At 47.2% G+C, this 24,313-nt stretch overlaps 2 long non-coding RNA genes across 2 annotated transcripts; both read right to left on the bottom strand.

Moving 5' to 3' along the window:
* Positions 1-389: 389 nt before the first annotated feature.
* Positions 390-1,945, bottom strand: LOC141726943 (uncharacterized). The gene is made up of 2 exons (XR_012577900.1): positions 1,852-1,945; positions 390-1,009 (listed from the first exon to the last, which is right to left on the bottom strand). It is a non-coding gene; the product is annotated as an uncharacterized LOC141726943 (long non-coding RNA).
* Positions 1,946-2,000: 55 nt separating this feature from the next.
* On the bottom strand, positions 2,001-22,409 carry LOC141726948 (uncharacterized). The gene is made up of 3 exons (XR_012577906.1): positions 22,328-22,409; positions 4,101-4,210; positions 2,001-2,919 (listed from the first exon to the last, which is right to left on the bottom strand). It is a non-coding gene; the product is annotated as an uncharacterized LOC141726948 (long non-coding RNA).
* Positions 22,410-24,313: the final 1,904 nt, after the last annotated feature.

Below are 24,313 nucleotides of genomic sequence, written 5' to 3'. Positions count from 1 at the left end.
ACATACTTCAGAGGAGTCATCAAAAAATCAAGGCAGAGTGTTCACTCACGTGAGGGGTCATCAATTGTCGTGCGACCCCCCCCCCCCCCAGGTGCACCCAATGTCGGAGGTCACCAATTATTGTGCAACTCCACAAAGGCGTGATCGATGCAACACACTCAAGGTCACCGATTATCACCGGAGGGGTATCAGGGACAGCCAAAGGTGATACAAAGACTCCATCATCAGAAGGCATCAAAAGACACTTTTTTATTAGAAATCTACGGTTCTTACAGAAACAATGGTGGACCTAAGACCTGATTGGCCTTTAGGAATCTTCTCTCACACTTGGTGAACTATGAATAGCACACTCTGTAGAACCATATCTATAAACAATGGTTACAGAAAGAGAGATAATAATTGTTTGAATTCTTTCCTTTAAGTTTCCGAAAGCTTCTACACAGCTTCCCAGGATTTTCCTGGGAGAACCATGTCTCTCTCTGTTCAGCGGATATGTAATTACTACAAATAGACACAAGAAAAACAGACATAAGACTTTAAACAGACTACTTACTACACAGGAGTAAAACAAAAAGAACTATTAGTAGATAAAATACAGTGCACAATAAAGGTATTTATATTACATCTAGTGAAGAAATAGTACAGATTAGGATTCAATGTAACTTACCACCGCATTGGGGATGGAGTACACATAGAATTCTTTCACTCGATTCCCAGGGAAAGTATCCATGGAATTCACATCCAAACTCTGCGGGAGAAGTCCTGCACATTTCCAAGGTGTGTGTAGGAGTCTTGAAAGTTTGTGTAGATTTTATAGTTTGTAAAGTGATGTCTCTCACTGAGGAATTTCCAGCTCATCTCCCCACATCTGCTCTCATCCCCAGTTGCTTATTGGGAATTCTACCTCTGGTGCCAGAGAAATAACTCACTAACCTACTAGTCAGAGAGCTGGCCTGGGTTATCTCATCACTTCATGTGGGGAGGAGAATGTCCAGAGTGATCACACCACCTGATGGACAGAGCAGATAAGCTTTTCTGTGGTAGGAGGGATGTCCTGCCACATGACCGCCAATCCATCTGTACTTATTAAAAATTTTACATGCATAAATTTACTGATGAGACCTCAATAAACTAACTACTGAATCAGATCTGTCTGATTGATCTCTGACCCTTCTCCTGTAACACCTGGATTGATATGGGAAACATGTATGTTTATGAAAACTCAGAATTTTAGAAGCATATCATGTACTTAGGAGGGTGGAGGAAAACAGAAATATGTACAGCTTATTTAACAAGTTTGCAAAAGTACAGAACACAGTTTGTAACAGGAATGTAACTTACTAGGTAGAAACAAAATGTAACAGAACACATAAGAATTTAGTTGCTAGGTAAAGGCCATAAAGATAAAAAAACTCAGAAAAGCAAGACTCAGGTATTGCTGAAACCCATAAAGCAGAACCTTTTGCTTAAGGAGCCAGCAAGAACCAGGGTCCTAGTTTTGGCCAGGGCAAACTGACCTGAGAAAGCCAAAACCTCCACTACGCCTGCCCAGAGATGAGGTCAAGCAGCGAATACCTGAGGAAGACCTCTTACTTCATCAAGAAGACCCCTGCCCACAACCCCCAGGGGGCGTAGCACCACAGAAGACTAATTATAATATGAAGCACAAGGAGGCAGACAGTGGGCAGGGAATGGGCAGGCAGGGAGGTATGGGCTTGTGGGATCAGTGTGTACTTAAACCTGAAACCTGTCTCTCCAGGTACACGTCTTTGGTGGAAATATACCACCATGCATCCCAGATGGAATAAAACATACCTGCATTACAATTTTAATTGTAAAGTCCTTACTCACCAACTCAGGATGGCATCAAAAGCATCTGTGGTGGGTTGACCTTGGCTGGATGCCAGGTACCAGCCAAGCTGCTCCATCACTCCCCTTCTCAGCTGGATGGGGAGAGAAAAAAGGATGGAAAAAAACTCACCCAGTGAGATAAAGTAGTTTACTAAAGCAAAAGTGAAAGTCTGCTCATGAATGAGCAAAGAGGAAGTGAAAAATAATTCTGTCCTCTAGTTCCAATCAGCAAGCACTGTCCGGCCACTCTCCAGGAAGCAGGGCTACAGCATGCGTAGGGGTTGCTCGGAAAGGCAAACGTTGTAAGTAATGAATGTGCCCCCTTCCTCCTCCTTAACTTAGCTTTTATACCTCAGCTGATGTCATATGATATAGAGTATCCCTCCAATTTGGGTCAGCTGGCATAGATGTGTCCCCTTCCAGGATCTTGCCAACCCCCATCCTGCTGATGAGGAGCAGAATGTTGGAGAGACAGCACTGATGCTGTGCCAACACTGCTCAGCAGTAGCCAAAACACTGGGGTGTTATCAACACCTTTCAAGCTACCAATGCAAAGGATGGAACAGTGAGGACTGCTATGGGGAAAACCAATTCCATTTAAGCCACACCCAATACAATCTCCTCCCCTTCCTCCATATCATTTGCATCATACTCAGATCTCACAGAATTATATATATATATATGTATATATACATCTACATATATCTTCTAACTATTCTATTTATATTTATTTCTTATTACTGAAATCCCTTTCTACTAACACAACTTAAACTGCATCCTTAAACCATCTTTATGTCCAACACATAGATGCATACATTTTCATTAACTACTGTCCCCTGTCCTTTCACAGATATTATTTTCCCATTTCATGGGCTTTCTCCACCTCTCTAGATGTTCAAAAAGAGGCCGCGACTTGGGCTCCATTCCATCAAGATGGGTGCTCAAGACAGGAGAAAAAGCACACTCGATCACTGGGCCCCAAGACCAGGCCCTGCCTGGGTCATCACCGCACTCTCCTCTCCCTTGTAAAATTCACTCTTCATCGGTTCACGTCTCTCCTGCTACTTCCTGCAACATACAATTTACACATAGATTATTTTTCACCCAAGTTTAAATCTCCTTGAGGCACACACCGGGTCTCCCCATCCTTCCGCATTACCCACCAAGTACACCGTGGTCCCTGAGCAAAGGCAATGGCATTAATGGGTTTGCCTTTTCCCATGGGTGGAGAAATCCACACCAACTTCCCCAGCCACTTCCCTCCATGCAGTACAGGGACCTTATCTCCTCCCACAGTGTGTAGTGGTTTTGTTTGGGTAGGACTAGTGCAGTTAGCAGATCCTCTGGTGTTAACCAGCCAAGTGACTTCTGCTATATTTGCTACCCAATGCTTCCATGACCCATTACCCAACCCTCTTAACAGTCCTTAGCAGTCCATCATACCTCTCAATCTTTCCAGAGGCTTGTGGGTGATAAGGAATGTGATATATCCACTCAATGCATGTTTCTTTGCCAAAGAGTTTATGAGGTTATATGATAAATGAGTCCCATTGTCTGATTCCATTCTTTCTGGGGTACCATGCTGATGCCTCAGGTATTAGCTTTTAAATTTTTCAGATTCTATTCTGCTTTAGTGTGTAAGTCTAGGCTTCATATTAGGGGATAATAAGCTCTCTCCATAGAATAGGTAGACAAAACAATTCCTTCTCTAGCTGGGGACCCAAACACAGCCGATCCAGATCTTCTCAGACCCAAGAGCATAAACAACGGTGGACTGAAGAGAGAAAACAAGAAGGATGGGACTTCATGGGCTAAAGCCGTAATTGGACAATTAGGTCCAATATGCTAATGGACAAAAACTTATAAAAGTGCGAGACCTGTCATCCATTTTGTGGCCATTTTGGGTTGTGCTGCCCAAGGTGGATCTATCTGAGACCTCTTATAAAATATCTACTTTATTCTTTATTCTTTAGCTCCATCTAGTCTCTGTTCTAAGTCAGCCTTCACAAGGCACCAGTGCCCCCAGAAAATGTATCTCTTAAGGGCCTAAGATGGTATTGCAATCAGTGGCATGGCTTACAGGGTATGTTTGCAGACAATCAGTAGTCACCTTAACCATAATGATTATCTAACCCTTGCCTTGGTGTGTTCATGGCAATGGTCCAATATAGTCAATTTGCCAGGCCTCACCATGTCAAAAACCCAGCCACAGCCCTCTATTCCAAGGAGATTTTACTCCCAAAACTCACCTGATTGCGGCACGTTTCACATTCATGAGTGACCAATGTGATAGCCTCCATGGTCAGGTCCACCCCTCGATCACAGGCCCATTTGTAAGTTGCATCTTTTCCTAGATGTCCTAATTGTTATGAACAAAAATTCGGTTAATATTTTTTTGTGTGAGAAAAAGTTACAAAAAGGCAGCCAGATCACTGTCCCTGCCAAAGTTCTGCATGTTTTGTTATTGTAATCACGGGTCGTTGTGGTTAATCACTCCTTTTGTATTAGCAGAGCCTTGCCCGAGGCTAAGTTGTACCTTTCCCAGAATAGGGAAGACACCTGAGAGGGTGGGGGGGGTTATGCAAAGTGACTCCAGGACCAGCATGCTTTTTGGGACCCCGACTCCAAACGCACAGAGAAAACCCCAAAATCAACGAGCCACCTAAGAGTTGAGAGACTGGAGTGATGTCTGGACGTGAGGAGCCGAGTGCCGAGTGCCTGCAGAGACACTGGAAACCTTCGTTGATCCTCACCCTGTGTTCGAGAGCCCCCGGGCCAGGTCTGGGAGGAAGCGAGACTGAGACGAAATCAACAACGAAGGGATCATCATGCCCTAAAAGGCTCCCACGATGACTTGATCCCCAGCTCTGCCCCTAGTGGACAAAGCTGTGCATATCCTCCTCCTCTGAGTCGTCCTGGGAGACGCGACAGGGACTGCAGCCCTGCCGAGCTGCCCAATCCTGAGCTGATCACTTTTAATAAAGGCATTAAAAAGGAGAAGAAGTCTCCTGGCCCTGTTTATTTCACTGATGTTTCAAGGGCCTGCTGAGCAATAAATTGTTATGAACAAAAATTCTGTTAATTTTTTTGTGAGGAAAAGTTACAAAAAGGCAGCCAGATCACTGTCACTGCCAAAGTTCTGTGTGTTTTGTTATTGTAATCACGGGTCGTTGTAGCTAATCGCTCCTTTTGTATTAGCAGAGCCTTGCCCGAGGCTAAGGTGTACTTTTCCCAGAAGGGTGAAGAGACCTGAGAGGGTGGGGGGGCTATGCAAAGTGGCTCCAAGGACCAGCATGCTGTGGGACCTCTACTCCAAATGTGCAGGAACCCCAAAAACAACGAGCCAAATAAGAGTTGAGAGACTGGAGTGATGTCTGGACGTGAGGAGCCGAGTGCTGAGCCTGCAGAGATGCGGAACACCTTCAGAGTCCCTCTCGCCCTGACCATGGGAGTCGTCCTGACGCCGGGACTGGGCGGATGGAGCGAGGTAATCTACATCAGACGGGAACACTACGCCCTAAAGGCTCCCACGAGGACGTGATTCCCCAGCTCTGCCCCTAGTGGACAGAGCTGTGCTTATCCTCCTCCTCTGAGTCACCCTGGGAGAGGCGACGGGAGACTGCAGCCCCGCCGAGCTGCCCAATTCTGAGCTGATCACTTTTAATAAAGGCCTTGAAAAGGAGAAGAAGTCTCCTGGCCCTGTTTATTTCATAAATAGTTCACACTTCTGCTCCCAGTCTAAGACTACCGTAGTGATTTCAATTTTGGCAACATTATCTGCCTGTTCATTGTTTTGATGTTCCTCAGCGGCACGACTTTTGGCTATGTGAGCATCTACGTGCCATTCCTTCAGAGCCATGTTTTCTACCCATGCAGCAATGTCCTGCCACAATGCAGCACATGACAGCAGCCATCCTGCCATTTGACACCCAAGAACTGGATGTCCTGTGCAGGTTCCTTCACCTTGCTCTTCTTTGCGGCAAATCCTGCTTTCAGAACATTCTGAACTACTCTTTTCCCCTTCTCAAACAGTTCTTCAGCCTTATTGCCCCACACAATGATGTCATGAATGTATTTTAGATCTTCAGAGGCATCACCCATTTCCAGTACTCTTCGGATCAGTCCTTGACAGATGGTAGTGATGCCAGAATAATTTTTGCTTTTATATTTCCTTCATATATATATTCTAGCTATAATGTTCTATCGTTACATAGTTCCTAGCTAGCCCCAGTAGTTTTCCCTACTCTGATAGGCAGGAAGACAAAAAATTTTCCAGAAGCTCCAAGCTGGGGATCCAAGGCCCCTAGCCTGTCTTGGTTCTTCCTGGGAGCCAAGGTTGAAAACAGCTCTCCAAAACACATTTTCGTAAACAAAGCTTAGTTCCTATCTGAGGGTGGAGGATTAAGAAAAGGTTTGAACAGGGGGGAATTACCTCACCACTTAGATCTCTAATTTGACATTTTTGTCAGTTATGCTAATTTTCTAAACTTATAAAACTGTATTTATCCTGTGTAGGGGTGGGCATTTTCCATATCTGCCCCGTGGAGGCCTCCAATAAAGACCAGCCTTTTTATTACCTCCCACACTAACAATGCCTAGAAAGAGTCTTGTTTTATTTCTAGGTTTTTAAGGCATCAGTGTGTTTCCACTCCCGGGGCAGTCAATTTCAGCTGTATTGGACACCCCGCCACATGAAAGCAAACTGTGGTTTGCACTCTGCTGCCAAAGGAATTGAGAAAAATGCACTGACAATGCCAAGTGCAGCACACCACCTGTCTGCCTTTGACTCCAGTTCCTTTTGAAGCTCTAACATGTGTGGTACAGGAGCACTCAGTGGGGGTGTTACTTAATTCAGGCCACGATGGTCTACTGTTAACCTCCACTCTCCATCAGACTTTTGCACTGGCCACATGGGACTACTAAAAGGTGAGTGAGTCTTGCTGATCGCTCCTTGGCTCTCCTTATTCCCCTTTTCTTTGACACTTCTGGGGAGCAATTACTGTAGTCGTTTTTTGGGTCCCTATCTCAGCCATAGTGTCCTCCAAAGCACGTCGGGTCCCTGCCTCAGCCACACTCCTCTGACAGCACTGAACTGTGGCTCAACAGGCATAGGCCAGGCCCCCGTACAGGGCGAGAAGCTGCTGGGTTTCATCAGGGTAGGTGACGCACCCTTGTATCAGGTGACGCGTCAGTCTGCCAGGGCTCATTGCCTGTTTAGGCGAAAAGTCCCAGGCAAGGGGAGGTGATAACCACTCTAGGAGCCTGCCCAAATCCTACCACACACACTGCCATCCAGGGACCAGCCGCTTCAGGGCACATTTCAATATCTCCTCACCTACAGTTTGTTTTGTCTTACAGCAGGATGACACCAGATTCCACAAACCCCATAGTATGCCAACAGTATTAGTTAATAGTATTACTAGTATTCAACAGCTTCCATGAGGGAGAACAAGGAACACGGGAGCCGGCATTCTAAAACAATACACATCAATCCCAGATAGGGAGAGGGAGAGGGATTCCCTCATTGTCCCCAGAAAATAGCTCCCCCAGCACAACCAAGCCATCAATGTCACAGCAAAGCACAGAGACACTGTTTGCATTAACATCTTCCCAAACTGAACAAAACAAAGAGATAAGCAGCGTACCTGACAAACTACATATCCAGCACAGGAGCTTGCTACTCAATAACTACTGTTACTACGGCACACAAGATCTATATCTGCCGTTGCCTTGGCCCACGATGGACACCAAAAAAGATTGGTGTAGGTTTACCTTGGCTATATGCATACAACGAAAGCTTGAGTTTCTTTTTCTCACAGAGATCTGACTCCAAACACTAATAGTTTAGGCTCACGAAGAAAACAGCTAGGGGTTTTTCACAACTCCAAACACACTCAACAAAATATTTAACAAGGTCCTGCTAAAAATCACAGAAATTTCGGCCGGCGCACAGCACAAATCCCTCCACAAGAAGTGGAGGGGGATATGCCACCAACAGTTTAAAGTATTACCACACACTCTAGCAACTGCAAACCTCACATAAAAGTAAAAATCATCAAAACATTCACTCGCCAAATCGTCTCGGGGGTTAAAAGGACATATCCTGAGGCTACAAAGCCTGGAGCCCCCTCCGGTTACCCAGGAAACAAATGACTCCCCTATCACGGGGCTTTTAACTACAAAGTGAACAAATTTAGCTCACTCAAAGCTCTTTTCACCTAACAATGCATGAAGTAAAATTTTACAGCCAAAACCACATACTACCCTGGCCCACATACAGCCTAATTCCCCTCTAACATGCAGTCCAAGCACAACACAAACACTTTAAGTCAGTCTGCTCTCCCAAAAAGGTGTCCCTCCTGAAATAAACAGGGCAGGAGACTTCTTCTCCTTTTTAATGCCTTATTAAAAGTGATCAGCTCAGGATTGGGCGGCTCGGCAGGGCTGCAGGATCCTGTCGTCTCTCCCAGGGCGACTCAGAGGAGGAGGATATGCGCAGCTTTGTCCATTAGGGGAAGAGCTGGGGGTCTAGTCCTCGTGGGAGCCTTTAGGGCGTGGTGACTCCTTCCGATGTTGAATTGGTCCCAGTCTCGCCCCCTCCGAGACCCGGCCCAGAGGTTCTCGAACACAGGGTGAGGAATAACGAAGGTTTTCAGCGTCTCTGCAGGCCCAGCACTCCGCTCCTCACGTCCAGACATCACTCCAATCTCTCAACTCTTAGGTGGCTCGTTGTTTTTGGGGTTTTCTCAGTACGTTTGGAGCAGTATTCCCCCACAGCATGCTGGTCCTGGAGTCACTTTGCATAGCCCCCCCCCTCCCCCCCCAGGTCTCTTCACCATTCTGGGGAAAAGTACAACTTAGCCTTGGGAAAGGCTCTGCTAATACAAAAGGAGCAATTAGCCACAACGACCCGTGATTACAATAAAAAAAACAGGCAGAACTTCGGCAGCAACAGTGATCTGGCTGATTTTTGTAACCTTTTCTCACAAAAAAATTAGCAGAACTTTTGTTCATAACACCTCCGCAAATCAGGCGGTGGTTTCAAAAACCTTTCACAACTTCAAGCTTCTAAAACTCCCCAAAACTCTTACTGTTATGAACAAAAAAATCTGCCAAAATTTTTTGTGAGAAAAAAGTTACAAAAGCTAGTCAGACCAGGGTTGCTGCTAAAGTGCTACTTGTTTGTAATGATAATTGCAAGTCGTTGACATTAATGGTTCTTTTTCTGTATCTGTGAGGGCCCTGGCCCAGGCTGGGTTGATGGCTCTTCTTCCTTGACAGTGAAGGGCGTGGACCTCCTCAGACAATGAAGAGAAAAGACGAAATGTGGGAGGGGGTGCATGCAAAATAACTTCAGGACCAGCATGCCATGAGAAGCTACAACTCCAAACTTACTGAAAAGACCCCCAAAACAACGAGCCAATATAAATATAGAGTTAAGAAATTAGAGTGATGTCTAGGCATGAGGAGCAGAGTGCTGGGTGTTATGAACAAAACTTCAGTTGATTTTTTTCTGTTACCACTACTGCTGGGCTGCTGCCTGTGTTATGGTAATTACGGGTCATTGTTGTTAATGGTTGTTTTTGTATTAGTAAAGGCCCTGGCTAGGGCCAGGTAATGGCCCTTCTCCGAGACAGTAATGGGTGGAGACCTTCCCGAACAGTGAGGAGAAGAGACCTGGGGGGTGGGGGGGGTTTGCAAACTGACTCCAAGGACAAGAATGCTTTGTGGGACCCCAACTCCAAACGCACTGAGAAAACCCCAAAAACAACGAGCCAAATAAGAGTTGAGAGACTGGAGTGATGTCTGGACGTGAGGAGCCGAGTGCTGAGCCTGCAGAGATGCGGAACACCTTCGGAGTCCCTCTCGCCCTGACCATGGGAGTCATCCCTGGTGGTGAGACCGGGCCGACTGGGCTGGGAGGACTAACATCTGATGGGGACACCACACCCTAAAAAGCTCCCACGAGGACCAGATTCCCCGGCTCTGCCCCTAGTGGACAGAGCTGCGCATATCCTACTCCTCTGAGTCACCCTAGGAGACACGACGGGGACTGCAGCCCTGCCAAGCTGCCCAATCCTGAGCTGATCACTTTTAATAAAGGCATTAAAAAGGAGAAGTCGTCTCCTGGCCCTGTTTATTTCACTGGGCCTGCAGAGATGCTGAAAACCTTCGATGCCCCTCACCGTAAGTGGGAGAGTCCTCTCGGACCGGGACCCGGAGAGGGCGGAAGCCGAGAATTCAACATCTGGGTTACCACGCCCAACTTGCACCCACGAGGACCGGACTCCCACCTCTGCCCCTAGTGGACAAAGCTGCGCATATCCTCCTCCTACAAGTCACCCTGGGAGAGATGACGGAGACTGCAGACCTGTCTTGCTGCCCAATCCTGAGCTGATCACTTTTAATAAAGGCATTAAAAGGAGAGAAAGTCTCCTGCCCTGTTTATTTCACTTAGAAAGGTTCATAACACACACCAAATCACACAGATTATAATACTTACAACACAAACTCTCACAAACCACAACAAATACGGTACATAACTAGTTTTCTACAACCCAAACACACAAAATCACAAAACCACCAAACAAACACGGATCTGTTTACAATACACACACAGCGTGGGGCCGCAACCATGATTGTCTGCGACCCACAAGGGGACCCTTTGAGTCCCAAAAATTCCGAGTAGCCATTCAAATGATGGATCAATGAGGTGCACCTTTAAACTACAGACTGAAACCAGAGCCACCACTGCTCCAATCCAAATTCAAAACACGGCTGCCTCCATCTCCATTACGAGACACGGACTATCAGAGCCCTGGATCTTCACTACAGGACACGGGTCCCCAAGTCCCCACTACAGGACACAGGTTACCAGACCACTGCTACAAGACATCTCTCGTGTCTTATTAACTGCTTATATAATAAGGTACTTTCCCCAAATATAAACACACCTTTTGTTCGTAGTTCCAGCAGGTTCTGGTCTTTTCCCGGATAGTCAGAAGGATCGCAGGATCTCTCTTCCCAGAAATTTCTGGGTGGGCGTCCAGAAGGGTCCCGGACCCCAACTGGCCCCATGGCCAGAGAGAGCAGATCTCCTGCCTGGCTCACCAGATGATTTATTAAAAATATGGATATTGATCTAGTACTGATATCCAACTGTGACGGACAAAGACTCTCTAACAGTTTACAGTTAGAAAGTGTATGCTTATTGCGACGCTGGGCAGCAGCTCCCAAATACAAACCACAAATTACAGGTGATTAAAGAGTCCTCTTGCTATGAACAAAAATTCAGTTAATATTTTTTTTGTGAGAAAGAGTTACAGAGACGCAGCCAGATCAGTCTCTGCCAGGATTCTTAGTGCTTTGTTATTGTAATACCAGGTCGTTAAGGCTTATCTCTTCTTTTGTATTAGTAAAAAGCCTGGCTGGGTGCGGTAGATTGCCCTTCCCCGAGGCAGTGCTCTCTTCCAGCATAGGGAAGACACCCGAGAGGGTGGGGGGGGTTATGCAAAGTGACTCCAAAGTCCAGAATGCTTTGTGGGACCCCAACTCCATAGGCACAGAAAAAACCCCAAAAACAACGAGCCAAATAAGAGTTGAGAGACTAAAGTGATGTCTGGACGTGAGGAGCCGAGTGCTGAGCCTGCAGAGATGCTGAACACCTTCGGAGCCCCTCTCGCCCTGAGCAGGGAGTGGTCCCAACGCCGGGACCAGACGAGACCGAGCCAGGGAAAGCAACACCTGACGGGGACATCAAGCCCTAAAGGCTCCGACGAGGACTGGATCCCCCGGCTCTGCCCCTAGCGGACAGAGCTGCGCATATCCTCCTCCTCTGAGTCGCCCTGGGAGACGTGACGGGGACTGCAGCCCTGCCGAGCCGCCCAATCCTGAGCTGATCACTTTTAATAAAGGCATTATAAAGGAGAAGAAGTCTCCTGGCCCTGTATATTTCAGCTGGGGGCACTCGTCCGGAATAGCCACGCCGCAAGAAGACTCAAGACTGGCCATCTTGGACTTCAGGACAGCTGGCTACCAGGACCAGAGGGATCGGCTCAGGAGCAGCGACGCAGAGGAGCACCGGATTGGTGAGAAAGCCGGTGGCGGGAGTGGGAGACGTGCGCATGTGTGTGTGAATGAGACGAAGGCCAGCAGCCGGACCTTCAAAGTGAGAGCAGACCTCTCAGTACCGCGGTTCCGGACTCCTGCGAAGGATCCGGCCGGGAACAGGGGGCGGAGCTTGGAATTAGTGTGAGTGAGTCGTCTCCCAAGGGGGAATAAAGGGCCCCCCCCGTCCGGGCGTGGGGAGGGAATATTTGTATGAGTGGCACGCACCCAAAATAGGCCCTGAAAGAAGGAAGTCAGGCAGATTTGTCAGTCCCGAGAAGGATTCGGGTAGCATTTGTAAGTCTCAAGAAGGATTCACGTAAGATTTGTCAGTCCCGAGAAGGATTCGGGTAGCCGACAAGCCCTGCAGGCAAAAGTAAGTCCTGACACAGGAGTCAGGCACAAACCCCAGCGAAGGAGGCTGTGGTTTGCTTTTAAGTCCTGATACGGGGAAGCCTAAAAATTGGCGGGTTAGGCAAACTAAAAATCAGGCAGTTGTTTTTCCTGACTGAGGGAGTCAGGCACGACCCGGATTCTTAGGCCGAGGCTTCGTGTGTTCAAGTCCCGATAGATGTAAGACCTGACGTGGGGAAAGTTAGGCAATCAAGAGATTGGGCAGTTGTTTCAGTATAAAGTCCTGAGCATCAGGCAGAAATTTGAAGTTTCAGTGGAGGAGGCTGAAGCTCCTCAAAGAATGTTCTTTTTGAAATTACTGGTCAGTAAAGGCACCTTTGGGATTTTTTACTGTTGAGACCTGTAAAATGGGAGGGTGTAATAGTAAAAAGACCGGTAAGAGGCTGAGGGACATACCTCCCAATAGTCCCTTAGGAGAACTGTTAGTAAAATGGGATTCTATAGACGCGACAGAGGGATTAGATAAAGTGAAAATGATCCATTATTGTATGGAAGTGTGGCCAGAATTAGAGTTACAAGGAGGATGGCCTTGGTGTGGGACAAAGGATAAGTGGATGTGCCAACTATTAAATAATTATCTGACAGCTCGAGGGGATACTGATCCTGAGCAGTTATTGTATGTAGCCTGCTGGTTAAAGAGCGCTGTTGGGGATGAAGGGGTGCGAATTTGTAAGGTACAGAGGAAGAAAGAGGGGAATGAAGGAGGGGATGATAGGACTAGTAAAAGATGGGACCCCCTGGACTATTTGCCTCCTTCTGCCCCTCCACCTTATAATCCTCTTCTTCAAGCACCTCAAATGGCAGGTCCGGTTCTTCCCCCGGCTGCCATCTCATTACCACCTGCTCAAACTCCTCCTTCTACCTCTTCAGCTTCCGCTATGATAAACCCAGTATGCCCTCCAGTTCCTTCTGCACCACCACAAGTGCCTACTCCACCTGCTGCATTCTCCACCCCTTCTCCAGCTGCACTTAATATCCACTCAGGCTCTTCTCCCCCTCCTATTGCTGTCCCTTTACCTCCTCCTAGTTGGGAAACAAATGCCTCCTCGCCCGATAAAGAACTATCAGCAAATACACCTGCTGATGGGCAGAAAGTTCAAGGTAACCCAGATATCCCTCAAAGTAGTTTGGCATCTGAAGATGGGCCGTTATTTAGCACCAGATCCAAGACCTCCAAGGCAGAGAGACTCTTTCCCCTCAGAGAGGTTGTCCGGTTATCTCGGCTGTTTGAGGGGCCTGGAAAGGCCCGAGGTGGCCTTGGGGCAGCCCGCGTATCGAAGGACGAGAAGAGGCTTCAGTTCTTCTTTCGGTTTTTATGTTTATTAATTGTTTATCTAAAAGATGTTCTTTCAGCCGAACAGAGATCTGCTCAGCAGTCAGCCATGAGCACACTCTCTGCCCTCTGGGGCAGCCACGTATCTTTATACCCATTGTTACGTGTACAGTATTTATCATTTTTCCCCAATACCATTTATTCTGATAACTCGGTGCACTCTCAGTAATAACCAATCCAAAAGTGCCACCATGGCCAAAGAAGATGGAGGAGAAGAGGAAGAAGAAGAAGGACAGGACACACCCCAATTCCTCCATCTTACTTCTCTAAACCCCCCTGTACATAAATCCTAAACCCTGTGTCTCACCCTCTAATTAACTAATCCCTTCACCATTCACCCCGGTGAAGCCCTCATCCTTGTCGTCTCCTGTGTAGGACCAAAGTCCAGCCACCAGACACTTCTGGCAACATTCCAGGACTCCCGAGCCCCCCAAGGTGGTCTCAGTGGCTCAGCACCTCAGGACTGAGATCCTGAGATCCGACAAGAGGTTCCTATGGGAGGAATAGCAGGAGGTGTTGGCTTTGTGAATGCTCCCCTAACTGCTTCTGAGGTGAGAGGATTCAAGAAAGAGTTGGGGCATTTAGTTGAGGACCCAGTGGGCATAGCTAACCAAGTAGATCAATTTCTAGGTCCAAATATCTACACTTGGGGGGAGATGAATTCCATCCTGAGCATATTGTTTTCCCCAGAAGAGGTCCAGATGATGAGGGCGGCTGGCATAAGAATTTGGGAGAAAGATAACCATCCAGGACCCTAGGTGCCATCAGGAGAACAGAAATTGCCACTAACGGATCCCAGCTGGAACCCTAACCAGGAGGAGGGGAGGAAGGCCATGATGGAATATAGGTCTTTGATAATACGGCGGATCAAAGAGTCAGTTCCCAAAGGAACTAACACCCAATTGGCATTTGAGGGTACACAGGAGAAAGATGAAGCTCCTGCTGCCTGGCTTAATCGCCTAAGGCGGAACTTCCAGTTGTACTCTAGAATAGACCCAGACACCCCAGAAGGTCAAATGCTACTAAAGGTCCAATTTGTTACCAAATCTTGGCCTGATATAAGGAGGAAACTGGAAAAGATGGAAGATTGGCAAGAGAAGGACATAAATGAGTTATTAAGAGAGGCATTGAAGATGTATTTAAGGAGGGAGGAAGAAAAAGCAAAGGCCAAGGCTAAGATCATGGTTGCTGTAGCCAGAGAAAGTGCAGGGTGGGCAGGTCCACCACCAGGAGGAGGCAAGGATAGGCCTCTTGTACTGTCAGGTGCAAGAGGGATAGAGACACCTCAAGTCCCTTTGAGAGAACGACATTGCTATTACTGTGGAGAGCCAGGACACACCAGGAGGTTTTGTAGAAAGCTCAGTCTCGATATGGCAATAGCCAGGGAACAAGATAATTTAGGGAAGATCCTTAGAAGTGACAACTAGAGGGTCAGGGGCTTTATACTTTAGGGGACCCGATGCAACATCTAGAAGAGCCCTTGGTAAACTTTGAGGTGGGACCCCTAAATGAAGAATTAGAGTTTTTGGTTGATACAGGAGCAGATAAGTCCTGTCTCAACAAAGTAACATCTAAAGTTAGACAAAAACAGCTAGGTAGAAAAAATATCCAATAGCACCAAAAACTGGCCAGTAAGACTAAACTTGTAATAAGTGGTGTGAAAGTAAAAGGTACCTTATTGTTGTCTTGTTGTGTGTGTGAGAGTGAGTTACAAGCAAAGTCAGCCTCAACTTCCCGGGCAGGTGGGAAGGGGGCAGTGGAATTGTGTGTGTGACCTGCAAACCAGGCTTGTGTCCCCCGGGCGGGTGGGGGCTGTGACCAAAGTGTGTGTGTGTGACCTGCAAACCAGACTAGTGCTCCCCAGATGTGTGAGGGAGCCGTAGCTGTAAGAGTGGGAGTGACACGCAGACAGCCTCACAGGTGAATGTGCACCAGAGGCAACCAGAGTCTGGGCCCTTCCAAGAGGCCCAGAGATACTGAGACCTGTGGGCCAACCCCAAGGTGAGGGGGGGCTATAGGGACCTGTGATTTTCTAGCAATAAGCTTGTGTCTTAAAGGTGTGGAGGAATGTGCGAAAGTGAATGAGAAATGAGAGAGTGAATATAGATGAGTTAGAATAGAGGTAATGTAGATTGTGCATTACAAGTTCTACCACATCTCCTTAGAGGGAAGTGTATTGTGTAAAAGAATGGTGTAAGAAAAAAAAAGGGAAAAAGAGATAAAGTGTAAGGGGTTGAAAGAAGTATTTAAGCTGTAAGTAAAAGTAAGAAACAGAAGGAAGAGATAAATAAATAAGATCTTGAAAATAGAAAAGAAAACCAGTGAATTAAATACACAGAAAAAATAGGAGAATAAAAGTACTTTGAGAGTTAAGCTAGCTGAGAAATACAACTCCTTGCAAAATACAGAGTATGTAGAAGTTGATAAGAGAAACATACAAGCTATGGAAAAAGAGAAATTACTGATAACATTAAACAGAGAAGCTGAGTTTTGATAAAATCATTAACAGCAGACCATTAATGCCTGTGTTTGAAAGCCCGTTTCAGGTATTCTTCATTACTAAGACGGTTGGACTCACATCACTCTCACCCCTGGTATTGAACCAGGATTCAACACCAAGTTTTTCCCTCTGGCATTCTGGTATTGGACCGGACTGTACCCCATTCTCCCTGGTATTGGAACAGACTCCACCCTGTCTCCTTCTGGCATTGGGCCAGACTCCCAGTTTCTTCTTTTGGCATTGGACCGGACTCCACCCCTTTCTCCTTCTGGCATTGGGCCAGAGTCCACACCACCCATCTCCGGGCACGGGATAAGGATTCATCCACATCACAAGTTAATTCACCTGAGTATACTGAGATTTAAAGTTGACTCTCAGAAGGAAGAGTCAAAAAGACTGAACTGTATAGAGAAAAAAATTGGTATCAAAGTTCTAATATTGCTTAAAATGTTTCAAAACTGTTTTGTGTAAATTATGTTGGTAAAAAGTTTAAGGCTGTAAATAAGTAATTCTAGTTTAAGTTCCCCAATATACTTCTAAAGACTCCAGGTCAATCCTCTACAGAACACTCCCCTGGGGGGGGAAAGTAAAATTTGTAGGGAACAGACCAAGAGAGGCTTAACCAGAGAAGCGGGTAGAAGGGACTCTAAAGAGCTTGGAAGCTTGTCCTCAGAAAAAAAATTCCCCAAGAGGCAAGGCCGGGTGGGCAGGCTGTGCAAGATGACCCATACCGGACTCTTGGGAAGGGTAGTAATGCTGGCTCTGATTGCTGGTGGTGCTCAGGGGAGCCCAGCTGAGCCGTGCAGAGAGTGCTACCAACCCCTCTATGAGGAGGAAGTGAGCTCCTTGTCGAGAGTCCACATCAGTTCTAACCCTGATGGTGTTAACCTCTCCCAATTGGTCCTTTATCAGAAAAATAAGAGAGTGTATTGGATAGCCCAGAATACTGCCACTTTTAGGCAGCCTCTCCTAGGAGAGTGCCCTATAGAGGAAGCCTGGTTTTGCTTTGAATGTGATGCTGCTGAAACAAGCTCAGCAGATCTAGTAAAAAGCAAAGAAATGGTGAAAATGGTAAGAAAAATTGTTTGTTACAAGTATTTATATGAGTGTACTGGAAAAGAGATAAACCCCTTTGGAACACATTTCAGGGGAACTCTAAACCCCTAAGTTTGATCTCATCTGGCAACTGCATTGCTAGGGTGATAACACCAATTTTCTTATTACCCAAAGAAACTGGATCAAGTTTAGGAGTTCCTATATATAATGATTTGGGAAAAATTAAACAAAACCGGGAAAGTGAAATAGAAATTGAGAAAATCCAAGATTGTAAAAGCCAAGTTCGGACCTCAATATCTGTGTTGAACAAAGTCATCCGGCTCCAGGCAGTATTAAAAATAAAGAATTCAATTATTAGAGACATTTCAAACGAAATAAAAAGATTGGCATGTGTAAATAATCAAGATCAAACTCCTACACTTGATCCCAGTGGGTGGGAGAATTTAGAGATTTTCAGAAAATATGTATGGGAAAAAGTGGTTTTTCTCGCTGTGTGTGTACTTGGAGGATTGCTCTTTTTACTATGCTTATTTGTCTGTTTTAGTAAAACAGTATTGGCTGTACAAACCAATCTGGAAAAACCAAGAAAAGTAACAAGGTTAAGTAAGCATGATTACCACAGTGCACAAGAGATTTATAGTAGATTCAAAACAAAAAATTGTGAGTTGATGCGAGCTTAAGAATTTAAGCTCGATCAAAGAAAAAGAGGGGGGACTGTTATGAACAAAAATTCAGTTAATATTGTTTTTGTGAGAAAGAGTTACAGGGACGCAGCCAGATCTGTCTCTGCCAGGATTCTTAGTGCTTTGTTATTGTAATACCAGGTCGTTAAGGCTTATCTCTTCTTTTGTATTAGTAAAAAGCCTGGCTGGGTGTGGTAGATTGCCCTTCCCTGAGGCAGTGCTCTCTTCCAGCATAGGGAAGACACCCAAGAGGGTGGGGGGGGGTTATGCAAAGTGACTCCAAAGTCCAGAATGCTTTGTGGGACCCCGACTCCATAGGCACAGAAAAAACCCCAAAAACAACGAGCCAAATAAGAGTTGAGAGACTAAAGTGATGTCTGGACGTGAGGAGCCGAGTGCTGAGCCTGCAGAGATGCTGAACACCTTCGGAGCCCCTCTCGCCCTGAGCAGGGAGTGGTCCCAACGCCGGGACCAGACGAGACCGAGCCAGGGAAAGCAACACCTGACGGGGACATCAAGCCCTAAAGGCTCCGACGAGGACTGGATCCCCTGGCTCTGCCCCTAGCGGACAGAGCTGCGCATATCCTCCTCCTCTGAGTCGCCCTGGGAGACGTGACGGGGACTGCAGCCCTGCCGAGCCGCCCAATCCTGAGCTGATCACTTTTAATAAAGGCATTATAAAGGAGAAGAAGTCTCCTGGCCCTGTTTATTTCACTCTTATCTATACAAGTATTGAATACCCAAAATACAAATGCATAGTCATAACTTTGGTACATCCCATTCCCCCTTCGTATGGTAATTAGTTCAAAAGCTATTAAGCATGCGTAGTTTGTTTCTTGAAATTGGTCGGTGGTCCCTTTCATGGGGAGGGGTCCAAAAATGAGGAAGTAAATGAAGTCTTCCTCGTTCTGACCTTTCTACCTTTTCAATGCAAATATGACAAATGAACCCTTGGTAGAACTCCCATTGCCCGTCTTCAATTGGTTTCAGAACAGAGGAGGCCTACAATTGTCTTATGTTCCTAAAAGCTATTTATCGGTGTCTCTATTCTTCATTGAAAACCCAGCTAACCAAACATAATGTTGACAAGCAATCAACAGTTAGTTAACTACTAAAAACTTAATTAAGGCCTACCCATTTATTTTGATTAACTCTATGTGGTGGTTTGACCAGGAAGGAGTGGGAATTCTGGGATGCTGTGGTCAAACCAATGGATGTTCTGAGTTTCATACTGACACCTGGTGTAGCCAGTGGGGTTTGGACACACCTCCGAGAATACACAGGGGTTAAAAGCAGGGCTCTGGCCCTGGGAGGCTCTCTTGGGACGTCGCGGCGAAGAGGTCAGATCTCTCCCCCGTCCAGTCGCTGCTGCTGGGCGGGGGAGGGGCAGCCACGTGGTAGGCCCTGGGCCTGGACAGAGATGGGAGGTGAGGAGGCCTTCGAGGATGGAAGGGTGGAAGATCCCAGGGAGTCAGCCCTCGGGCAGCCATCCCCCCCCCCCCCAGGAGAGAGAGAGAGAGAGAGCCGGCGACACCGAATGTGATAGCAGCCGGCCCAGGAGGAGAAGGGGGGGGAAGAGTGCCCGGCCGGAGCGGCAGCGTGTGGGCAGCGTGTGTGGGAGTGCCGCAGCTCCGGGACAGAGACTGAAAGTTTTAACCCCTTTCTTTCATGATTGGGGCCTTGCAAAAATGCTAATCCTCCTCGAAGCTGAATAAGAAGGGAGATAAGAGATGAGATGAGACAAGGACCTGGCCCGAAGAACGTGGAGATGATTGAATGGGGAGAGATGATTTGGAGTGGCCTTTTGGCTGGACTTTTCTTGTGGCCATGGACTCAGTTGTTCCTGTGACACAGAGACTGCACTTAGGGGGAAGCAGTGGCTCAGAACCAGGAGGGTTCATCGTGAGGACCCCCCGGCCCCAGGGGGTTGGAAAAATATGGGGGGGACAGATGTCCCAAAGCAGAGACTGTGCCTTTTTGGAGTGAGACAAGGCATCCTTGAAAGACAACCCTAAAAGCAGCTCTGATCCATGCGCGGTGGTGAGAGCACTGGGCATGGAAGGAAGATGTCACAAGCGGCAAAAGGAACTTTTTTCCGGGCGGTGCCGAAGTGGCAGGGAAGCACACGAGGTTTCAGTGTGTTTCCAGGGGAAGCCTATGGAACAAGAAGGACTCCTTTCCTCTTCATGAACTGCAGTTTGAGTATACTAAAGTGTGGTGCCAAGGTTGGGCAGTTGGTGATTTGGGAGAATGTATCGGACTGAGAAAGTCAGGTAGTGGGGAGGAGGAAAGTGGTTTTTTTTTGTAAGGTCTTCAATTTTTTTCTTTTCCTTATAGTTTTTCCCTATTTTCCTGTAGTTTAGGTAATAAAGTGTTCTTTATGTTTAAGCTGGAGCCTGTTTTGCTTATTCCTGGTCACATCTCACAGCAGACACCAGGGTGAGGGCATTTTCATGGGGGGCACTGGCTCTGTGCCAGGCTCAAACCATGACGCTCTAATAAAGCTTATCTTTAACTAAAACCTCAGCTCCTCTAAAATCCCTCAATTCCTTAAAGTTTATGTCTCAAGGCTGCCATCCTGAGCCTGCCCCTCGATCCAACACCAACACTACAAGCAATGTTAGAGCTGTGTGCAAGGAAAGTTACCATTGTCGCAGGCTCCATGGAGTTGGCTAGGGCCCCATGGAGGGCCGAGGCTTAATGATAAGAATTGCTGAGTCATGATGAAATAGCAAAAGAAGCTCCTGTTTTCCTCCTTTTGGACCCCAGCTTATCTCTGTAACCCCATAGGTCGCTTTCCCCTAATCCCTACTATTGGACAAGTTTGGATCCCCTTATACCCTATAAAAAGGGGCTGTTTTATCCCATTCGGGAGAAGAAGAGCTGTCACTGGAACCCTTCACAGACCCCTCAATAAAACCATCGCTGTGGAACGCCAGGACGATTTCCTTCTCTCTCGTGTCTGCTTCCCCTCTAGCCTGACAGGCCCCTTAGCAAGCAAAGAGCTGGAATCCTAAGAGAGCTGATAATCACTCAAGAGCTTATATCCACTAAGCTTGCTAAGGTAGCCACAGCTACGAGCGTCCTGTTTACTCGGACACTCTGTCCTTGGGAGGGATTGAGTTATCCGGCTCGTGATGCCTGCTAGGGGGCTAAACCAGCCCTGCAGGCTGTCAGGTTTACATGGTGCACTGAACAGGAGGAGAAGAGCCTCAAGAGAGCAGCGTTTTCCTTGGAAAACAATAACTGCCTTCGGAACGCCACGCCTCTTGTGGAGAAAGGCTTTTCGTTTTAGAAGACCTTCTCTGCAGGGGGTGTCAGTTCGACACTCAGAAATTTACATCTGAACGAAATTGTTCAAGGAGACTGACAAAAGCAGGCTACCTTCCGCAGACCCCGGACCCCACACGGTTGAAGAAGCGTAAGTTTTAAATCAACCTCTATTGCGTGCTTTTTTCTTTCGGTCCTAATTCCCTTTTTGGGTTTTTCTTTTTTTTCTCATTTTTATCTGCTGGAAGGGACACGTTAATATGGGATCACAAGTTAGTACTTGGAAACGATCCCAGAACGAGGGAGATTTATATTTACTGATCCTAGAAATCTTATCGTCTGACAACTTTTCTTTCTCTAACGGCAAACTCTCTTAAGACTAACCTAAAAAAATTATAAAATGGATTCTTTCACAGTATCCTGGCACTGACAAAGAAATTATCACCAAAAATTTACTTTGGGACAAAATTGGAACTATGATATATAACTGGCAAGCTAACCAAGACTTCTCTGTAACTCAGTATATGCCTTTGTTTCACGTAATAACTAAAACTGTAGAGAAAGTTAATAGAGATAAAACAAGTGCAAAACAATCTTTCACAACAGACACAAACACCCTCCCTTCAGATGCTAATCACTCTGATAAGGATGCCCAGGAATCCGGCTCCCGGGTCTCGGGTTCCCTGGGTCCTAGTGCTGCAGCTGCCCCTGCCTCTCTCAATACAAAGGCTGCACCGTCCCCCCCCCCTCCACGCCCCATCCCTGCGGGGTCTGCGCCATCCTTTCTTCCCCCGCCCAACTCCCTGAACGCGGTCTCCCCCTTATATACGAGCGCAGCCATGCCCTTTTCTGCCGGCTAGGGTTCCCCCCCCTCCCCCCCGCTCCCATCCTCCCCCCAAATCCTCCCGCTCTCCCCCCCAACCCTATCGCCGTTTTCCCTGCCCCCGCTGCAGCCGCCCCTGCGGTGGCTCTGCCTCCCTCCGCCGCGGCTTCCCCCACCCTCCCTCCCGCCCCCACCATCCCCGCTACAGTCCTCCCCACCCCTGCCACCAGTCCCCCAATCCCAGCCCCGACCCCCGCTGCTGCCGCTCTTGTGTCCGCGTGGACCCTCACCCCTTTCAGCCTGACTGCCACATCAGCCTGTCCCCCTGCGTGCCGCCACACCAGAGCTCCGGCGCACCACCCTGTACCTGCGGCACCCCAGACCGGTCTCACTGCTCCCTCTCCCCCGCTCCCCCCTTGCCCCCAACCCCAGACTTCCCAGCCCCTCACGCACCCTCAATGTCACCCAAGCAGAATCCCAGGGAGCCCCCACAGTACCACCCCTCTCCCCCAGTCCTGTGCATGCTGTGCTGCCATCCCAGCCCCAATGGTGCCTCCCTCTGGCCAAGCTCTGCCATGTGCCTCCTCACAGCCCCCTAAGCCCTTGAAAAATCCCGTGTCAACACGCCGTAAAAAGCATAGGACACGGACTGCTCGCTCTCACTCCTCCTCCTCGGACGACAGCAGTTCCAGTGACTCTGATTCTAATACAGTGGACATTGATCCATGGGCTCTAATTAAGATAGAAGCGACTAAGACGGGTGATTGGCAGATGGCACAGAAAATTAATGCTTTCCCTTCAGAGTAAAGACAGGGAAGGAATGGCGGAGAATCTGCTATAAAGACATGGAAACCAAACTCAAATAAGGAACTTGTACAATTAAGAAATATAGCCAAAGAACATGGCAGAGGCTCACATATTTTTAGACATTTCTTAGAAGCTATGTTCTCAGCACATGTTTTACTTCCCCACGATATTAAAAATATTTCCCATTGCCTCCTGTCCCCAGCAGAATATATGTTATGGGAAAGGCATTGGAAAAACAATTAAAAACATTATCAGACTCATATTCCGCAGATGCCTATAAGACAAATTTTACAGTAGAACAGCTGGCTGGGGAAGGGGATTTACAGAAACCTGGGCACCAAATGGAAAATTTGAACAAAGAGGCACTGCAAGATGTGGCACTTGCAGCAAAAACCTTCTTACTTCTCATGCATGATGATTCAATGCCAACAATGCATTTTTCTACTATTAAACAAGGAGTAGATGAAAGCTTTATCAAATTTGGGGACAGAATTAAAGATGCTCTGGAAAAACAGAAAGCTCAGAGGCAGGAAAGGAACTGTTATGTAAGCTTGCCATGAGTAACTCAAACGAACAATGCAAAGAGATTCTGATGTCTCTACCCTTGGATACAGACCCTACCATAGAGCAAATGCTGAAATGCTGTACACGTCACTTGTCCACTGAAAATACAGTGGCCCAAGCAGTTGCTAAGGGTATTGCTGAAGGAGTTTCTGGTGCAGATGCAGTAATAGCTTCTAAAGACCAGGCCCGTTGCTTTTACTGTGGAGATTTTGGACATTTTATAAAGGACTGTCCAGACAGGTCACCTACCCGACACACTCGTAACACCTATCAAAGACCCCAAAATCAGCAGCGCTACTAGCAGCATCTGGGAAATGTCTCGCCCAGCCCAGTGGAGCCCCGGGCTATGACAACAAATCAAAGGCCACCCAGACCCAACCACGCACCATCCCAGGAGGTTCCAGACCACAAGAAGAGGATCCAACACACAAGGCGATACAGATGGGAACCCACTGCCAACTGGTAACTGCTCTGTCCATTGACTTTAATAATGAGAATGTTCATTGTGTTCCCACAGGCAAATATGGGCCAAAAGGTGGTCCTTCTGACATCTTAATTATAGGTGACACTCTCCATAGCCCAAAGGAAATTTTCCTCGTTCCAGAATTGCAAACATTGCGCCCGGGACAAGAGATTCTTTTCCAGGTGTACTGCATGGACTTAGCATTTTTCCTTTCAAAGGGAATTCCAATCGCACAAGCCTTTCAACTCCCAAAGAATCACAGGGAACAGCTTCCTCTCAACCCTACAGCAATGTGGGCACAAGTTGTGGGAGCAAGCAAGCCTACCATTGAGTGTGGTCTTACCTGCAGACGGGAGAAGATCCACCTACCGGAGATGCTGAACACTGGTGCTGACATGACCATCATCGCTTGCTCAGAATGGCCAGCACGCTGGGATCTACA

The sequence above is a fragment of the Zonotrichia albicollis genome, chromosome W (genome assembly GCF_047830755.1).
Source record: "Zonotrichia albicollis isolate bZonAlb1 chromosome W, bZonAlb1.hap1, whole genome shotgun sequence".
In the NCBI taxonomy this organism is placed as follows: domain Eukaryota; kingdom Metazoa; phylum Chordata; class Aves; order Passeriformes; family Passerellidae; genus Zonotrichia; species Zonotrichia albicollis.
This window is presented reverse-complemented; position numbering and strand designations above follow the sequence as displayed.